At 42.7% G+C, this 7598-nt stretch overlaps 1 non-coding gene across 1 annotated transcript; it reads right to left on the bottom strand.

Moving 5' to 3' along the window:
• Nucleotides 1-7267: 7267 nt before the first annotated feature.
• Nucleotides 7268-7374, bottom strand: LOC112924519 (U6 spliceosomal RNA). The gene has a single exon (XR_003235901.2). It is a non-coding gene; the product is annotated as a U6 spliceosomal RNA (small nuclear RNA).
• Nucleotides 7375-7598: the final 224 nt, after the last annotated feature.

Genomic DNA, 7598 nt, shown 5'->3' with positions numbered 1-7598 from the left:
TTTTCCCCCCTAATTGTATGACCACTGGGAGTAGAAATGCACCATAGATGGAGTTCTGAGAAATCCAGGGGAATGTTGTAATAAGAAACTGTTTCCTATTGATCTTCTCCCCTCCCAGTAAGCTCTGTATTTGGCTTGCTTTGGGCGTGGGGGGAATGGGGCGAGGGCAAACATCCAGTAACTTACATTTTCAGGAGCTTTGTGGTTTAGACTCAGAAACTCAGTGAACTGATAATGATGGCAAGCAGAGGTTAAATCTCCATTTCATCATCAAACTGGGGAGTATAAAGGATTTGTATTCAGTCACACAATGTGGAATGAGGGCAGCTCTTAAAATGATTGCTTAAGGTGCTTTTTTCACACAGCCGCTGTTTGGCTAGATGTGACAAAGTCTGCTCAAAAAGAAACTTTTGACTAGATATATAATAAATGAGAAATGCCCTTGGGAAAAGGGAAACACCTGTTCCCCTCACCACCCCTCCCCTCAGTTCAATTCCTACCCATTCATTACTTAGGAATATTTGGATGGCAGACGTGTGGAGTAGAGCACCCCCATCCCCTAGCCACGGCCCCAACACAAGTCCCTTTGGTGTTTTCAAATGAAGAGCTTGGGGTTGGTGTTTTTCTCCTTTGGCAACCGGTTTGCTTTCATAGTGCCTCCACGGGCCATAGGAATACACTGTCCCTAAAAGTATGCAAACTCCAATTTGAAAAGCCGGATGTGGGAATGATACACAGGAACGAGAGAGAATGCCTTTGCTTTTGACCATACATGGATCCTGGCACTGCAGCGTGGGGAATTTGCCCAGGCTGTTGCACAGCCTCTGCCCTGTGCCCTCAGCGGGCAGGCAGCTGTGCTTTCTTTAGCATGGATGCTTCCGGAAAGTGACCGCTCGTAAACCTCAGCTGCTTTCCCTTCACAACAGAAGGGCCCCGCCTCAGGATTTTAGCCAGGGCAGAGGGGACTCAAGGGGAGATGTTTGCTGAACATCCTCTCCCCTTAAATCCATTCTACTCCTCACCATGGCTTTGCAAGAGTCTTTTTTATTGCCACCTCCCACAAAAGCTTAAAAAATGTTTCTTTTCCACTTAATTTACTTTCCAATTTCTTACTCATACTTGGCTTCCATCTTTATTTCACTTGTGCACGCCTTGAAGGTAATAATATTATTTAATAGTCATATATACACCTTCCCACATGGGGGCTACATCCTTGCGACATTACAAGCCCGCAGCTCCCCATTTTTTATTCCTCGAAATCCAGAGGAAAACCCCCCACAGAAGGTGCTAGATAATTAGCTTGGCTACCGTTTGCTGCAGAAAGCGCTTTTGGTTGGCTCTGGTCACAGGGCCTGGGCGGCTTTGGGGCTGGGGCCTCCTGCTTCAGTGCAGGGGCCGTCAGGAGGAGGCTGCAGCCAGACCCCAGCTCCCTCACCACAAGCCCTTAATTGTTTATTAATGAAGCTTTTGCCAAACAAATCTACACATTGTCTCAACCCTCCGCCCCCAGAGCGCATTCCAGCCCGCCCACGAAAGTGCACTGTGGGGCTGCTCTCTGCAAAGTCTCCTTCCTCCCCTGGCAGAGTTGGTTAGGATTCAAACTTTTTACTTTCTTTTCTTTCTTTCTTTTTTTTTTTTTTTTTTTAACTTTTATTGGCTGCACCAGCTAAATCAGAGATGGTTTCTGCGCCCCTAAGAATGGCAAGCACAGGTGTTCCCGCTCAAAGCTGAGCTCGCATCTCCTCGCCCCTTCCCTCCCCGAGCAGCGAGCAGCAGCGCGTCCCTTTCTGCTGCGCAGCTGGTCTCAGGCCTAGCAGACAGGAAAGCCCTGGTGACCACTCCTCCCAAACGCCCGGTGGATGGAGCAATCCAGCAGGAGTAAGCCAACAGTTGCTGCTTGGTATTTGACCATCGCTTAATGAGTGCCCAGAATTCGTCTGTAAATGCACATTGTTAATTTAGGGCCTGCTATTCATTAATTAGGGGTTTAGTGGCAAGTGCCATTGAGCTATCTGCAATGTTTGAGGTTACGTCAAGCCCTAGCAAACGGCCTGCTGATAACAAGCTGCATCCATCTTCATTACTCGGCCCCTCCTGTCTGACTTTGCTCAGCATCTTCGAAGGGCTCTGCCTCTTGGAACTGAAGAATTAAACTTTTATCCAAACCAGATTCTGCTCTTTCACCTCTTCTGATTCCTTGAGTACTTCTCATTTATTTTGCCTAAATGACATCTGATTACCTAACATGGAGTGGAGCAAGGTCTTAACCTAAAACAGCCTGCAGACCTCAGTTCTCAGCTGGAGAATTCCAGCGGGTTAACGCTAAGGAAATCCTTACATTTCCATTTCATCTGATACTGGGCTCAGCGTAAAAGAAATAGTTTTTGATTTTTCTTCTCATAAAGTTGCAGTTCCAATAGAATTTTTTTTAAAGCCAGAGAAATACAGGAAATTAATTTTAAACCTGGAGAATAAATGTCCCTATTGGTTCAAGTTTTCTTTCGCAGTGTTTCTTTCCCTGAAAATATGTATCATTTGAGGCAATCGTGGTGCCAAATGAAATAATTCCAACCGTCTAAAGGGCCCTGCATGTCAAGCCTCAGCTGTACAAACGTGGTCCTGTTGGAGGTAGGTGCTCAGTCACCAGACGGCTCCAAAACCCGGCTCCTCTCCTGTTTCTAGGCCTCCAGCGGAAGCAGGCGGCTTGAGGGGACGATTAGGGAGACGCTGCTCTTAGAGAAAACTATCTAAGTACAGAGTTTGTTTATCCTTCCAACGCTAGGTTAGAGAACTTGCATAAAAACGAACTTCCACTGACAGATGGTCTCTATAAGTAGTTGGTTCTGAGAAGGGAGAGAGCTACCTGGCATGGCTGTTTAACACATTAGGGTGCTTGCAGGGAGAGCCTACTGCTCCCCTGAACCATGGTTCAATTTTAAGCATCACTGGCCGGGATGGGTTATTGTGACTATTTGGAGAAGGGCACTGGAGAGCCCGATGCTCGGGGTGTGCGGGGGAGAGGGGAGGAGGAGGAAGAGAACGATAGCCCAAGGGAGGGTATCTGAAAACCTTTGCACCACTGAGCCGGCACACTTATCACAGGGTGACAGTCTATACCGCAGGCCTGCGGTGCGTTGCTGTTTGTGGTGCGTGCTGCCAACTGGCTTAGAAAATGCAGATCCCACTCTCAGATAGAGAGAGCAGGAGGCAGTGTCAGCTGACTGACATCCCCCCCCACAGGGCCTCCCAGGCTCTGGATGCGGGAGGAAGCGTGGCTCCTGGCTCCCAGCCGGGCCTGCCAGGTGGGAGGTAGCTCTGCCCAGGGAAGGGCCTCCTCTCCCAGCAGCTTTCCCCAGGAACCCCTTACCACCACCCTACCCCGCCCCTCCCAGGGGGCTAGCATTCACCTGGAGGGCCCCCATCCCTTTTCCCAGGATGGCAGGGATACCATCTTGTTTTTAATTTGGTAATTAAGTTCCACAACACGAAGATTAATACAAAAAATTGAGCTGCATTTGCAGCTCATCATCTTGTCCTGCATCTTAACCAAACACAAAATAGAAAATGTCCTAGAGACTATGGTAAGAAAAAAACAAAGCCAACAAAAGGCTTGGTCTATAACATTTAGTCATGAAGTTACCTACATTATGTGCAATTGAAAGAGACAATTTTAAGCTGAGGATTTCTTAAATTTACCATAATGATGCTCTGGACACTTGAAGTAAGAGCCCTTCGAAGCTGACGTGCTGCGGGATAAAGCACACTCTTTCTCCGGAAAAGAGAAAGCCAATATATTGTGGTGGCAGAAGGAACAATGGAGCCAACGAAACAGAGGTCAGAGCTGAAGGTTTCTGCTGGAAGCAAGCTATACGCAGGTATTTTAATTTTTTTTTTTTTTTTTTTATTCAGACAGAAACTCTGCTCTGGGACCTAGAGCACTACATGCAGACTGCTGGTAAGAAAAGCACTCAATTGTTCAATTTTTATTATTCAATATTGTATTAAAAATTTTTTAGGCTCTTCGGGTCAAGGCAACTTTTAAAAGGTTAAAAGCTATTCCAAAGGGTTACCATATCCATAAAAGCAAATGAGATTAAGCCTAAAGACTGATGGAGGAAAAACAGTAATTTAGATAAACTGCCACCGCCTCAAAAATGTTTTGACTTTTATCAGAGAAAGGGAATCCAGAGATTCTTGGATTGGTTGTCATATCAAAGAAAGATTCATTAAATCTGAAGCAATTATCTTTGTGCTTTTTACCGTTTGGTGTGTTTTAGGCCCAGTCCCACCTTTCTTCAGTTACATTCTTTAGAATGGCTTGGGAAATGTGATTGCTTGGCTCCAACTTCCATCTGTCAACTATTGACCTTGCTGGTTGGGCATCTGTAACATCAGACACTATTGTCATGGAAAGAATTATGATGTTTCAATCAAATGTATTGCAAAGTTAACAAATCCATAACATGGTCTGGACCACATGGAAGAGTTTAGAAAATGTGTTTTGGAGACCTCAGGGAAAAGCAAATAGGCTATCCCCATCAATGTTGACCTCCACCGCTTGCCATTAACTGTGTAAGTTATCGTATTACAACAGAAGAGCTCAATTTGAACCTCAAACTCACTGGAAGGGAGTACTTGGAATCAAAATGCGGGGTTCAGCAAGGGAGACAAACCCATTATTATGCTCCCGACGTGAAGTTCTACGTCCATACCGTTGATTGACCTGATGGCAACTTTGGGCCGGCTGCTCACACTGAGTCTCCTTAGTTTCTGTCAAAGTACGGGATGAGATGCTTTAGTCTGGTTTTTGTTGCTGATCTCAGAAAACTAAATCTGCCGGAGGGTGGGACTCACAGAGCTGCTAGATCAGTCAAAGAGGTGATTGCAGCAATCAGGGTTAGCTGATATTTACTTGAAAGTCTAAGCATATAGAACAGCAAATTTCTTGACATTAAAGTGAGAAGTGAGTTGATATAAAAATTTAATTTCATCTGCTATGGAAACTGGGTCTGGCCTGACAAAATTAAAATGGATAGAAATAATATTCTGGACACTTAAATTTTATTTTCCCTGTCCTGTGTCTGAACAAATACGCATTCCAAGTAAGTCAGAGGAGCTAAAATTTCCATTTCACGAGAAATATTCCCTGACAAAGAGTTTTTGTGCCACGTATCTTTCACTTTCATAAACTCTAAAAGGAGAATGGTTGTTGTGGACGTTAAAATAATCGGGTTTCTTGAATTACAAAATGGCAAAGCAAAGCTGATGCATCTCAGAAGAGCTAAAAAAAAGCAGGCATCGGTTTGGCCCCTCCCGAAGAAAATCTATTATATCAAAACAAAAATTTGCAGATGAATAAATTAGGGGGTGATTATTCATATTGTAAAAGAGTCTTTAAAGGATTCCCCCAGGATTCTTTTAAAGGCTTAGCTCCACTAGTTCATGTAAGTGTTTGTGTGCAGATCATTAACTATCTGACAGGCAGGCCGGAAATGCAGGTAGGGAGCCAAGGGGGAAGGGAGAGAATGTTCAGGAGACAGAGGAATCGGTGACACTTGAGGCTTGCCAAGCCTCAAGATAAACGTTGATGAAACAGTAATGAAAATCAAAGTGAAACTGTGATGCTTATTTACAAGTTATGCTTTATATTCCAGAGCCTTGCAGGCAGACTGCTCCGGTTCACATGCCGGGTCCACCACCTATTTAGCTGTGTGACTTTGGATAAATTACACAACCTCTCTGAATACCAACCATCTAGGGCTGTTTAAGTATAACCTGAGTTAATATATATAAAGCACTTAGTGTCCTGGCAGGCAGTAAATGCTGTATAAAAGTTTCTAAGATGGCTCTGAAACAGCTATTACAAAATATCAGAGATTCTCCAAAGCAGGGATTATTAGTATGATTAGGATACTGGAAAGTGATTTAACAAGAGCAAAATACTCCCTTTCTACCCCCAAAAGAAAACAAAACCAAAACCAAAGGAACACTGAGGAATGAATACTGCTGTCTTTTTGGGTTTCCCAAGGAAGTCAATCTGAAACGTAAACTTAATTGAAATTATTACCCTAACTTCAGCTTCCTAGGGGTTTGGCAAAATTTCCAAGATTAAGATGCACATAAGAGGCAATCAACTATGTAGTGTCTGTTGACTTTTCTATGTTAAAAGGCTTGGATTCATCTATTACTACACTTGTCATTTTAAGAACCATAGTAAATTAGTAAATTAAGTTGAAATATAACTTTCTTATTTGTGGGAAAGATAACTTGCTTGCTTGACTTTGCTGGATTTGCACAAATATGAACTCTTTCTGTGTATCTTATCCAGTGCATCTGTGCATGTAGAGTTACGGGCTTAGAATAGACATTAATTGATTCTTTCCCAAAGAACAACCAGTAATAAAGTGTCTCAATTCCACAGTTCTAGTCTGATCAAATGGTTAACAGGTTGCCAAACCAGAAGCATGAGAAGGGGGGAGTGCAGACAGTAGGGCAGCAGAATCTCAGGTAGAAGTCAGGCGCAGGCCCATTGTAATGGAGGTGGCCCATTTATGGGGTCCTGGCAGTCGATAATTGGCTTTACCATGTCAGTTTTGACATGACTCATGAGAAAGCCCAGACTATTTTAAAGGCCAGTCCTGACACTTTTATTAAATTATAAAATGGTCTCCTAATTATTTAACTAAAATTCTCCTTTGGTGCTCCCTCCCCAAACTCTTCTGCTCAGGACAGGCTTCCCTGGTGACCAGTCCTCTGATCATATCAGAAGACCTACTACTTTCTCACATTCTATGCTGTATCCCAGTTGGATACAGGCTGAATAAAAATATGCTTTCTGGTCCTCACACTTAGTTTATATGAGTGAATGCTGATGGAAATGGGTAAGTAAATAGTTTTTAAGTGCAGGAGATCAAATTACTTCCTTCACAACTTGAAGTTCTTGACAGCTCTAGCAATACTAGGCTTTTTTTTTTTTTTTTAAACATGTTAAAGTGGGTTGATCTTTACCTAGCCTTACAGCAGATTGCCACATTGTCAGCTTTCAATATATTATTTTTGGAAAAAAAAATTAAGTTTTTGATTCATTTTGGGGAAAAATTTCTCAAGCTCAGAACACTTAAAACCGTGGAAATCTATAAATGCTTTTTGAGTTCTACAGAATAAGGGACAGAACTTTGCTTAGGTGGGAACTAATTTAGTTGCTTTCATTTTGTTATTTTAGTTAGTTTTTTGTTTGTTTGTTTGTTTTTGGTTTTTTTGTTGTTTTTTTTTTAAGGAACGCTTCATGAATTTGCATGTCATCCTTGCGCAGGAGCCATGCTAATCTTCTCTGTATCATTCCAGTGTTAGTATATGTGCTACTGAAGCGAGCACTGGTTGCTTTTAGTTAAACAATTCTTACTGGTTGTTTCCTGTGTGTCTAATAACCTTTATATGTTAGTACCAAGAATTCAAATTTTGTTAAACTTTGCTTATTATACGACTTTGCCCAAAGGGACTTGGTTTCCCAGGTTTAAATTCCCCTGTTATATTTTCTCATTATATACTTATCCTTCACAGCATGTAACACAATATTGAGCAATGTATTTGTGTAATTA

This window comes from Vulpes vulpes, chromosome 3 (genome assembly GCF_048418805.1).
Source record: "Vulpes vulpes isolate BD-2025 chromosome 3, VulVul3, whole genome shotgun sequence".
Taxonomy (NCBI): domain Eukaryota; kingdom Metazoa; phylum Chordata; class Mammalia; order Carnivora; family Canidae; genus Vulpes; species Vulpes vulpes.
This window is presented reverse-complemented; position numbering and strand designations above follow the sequence as displayed.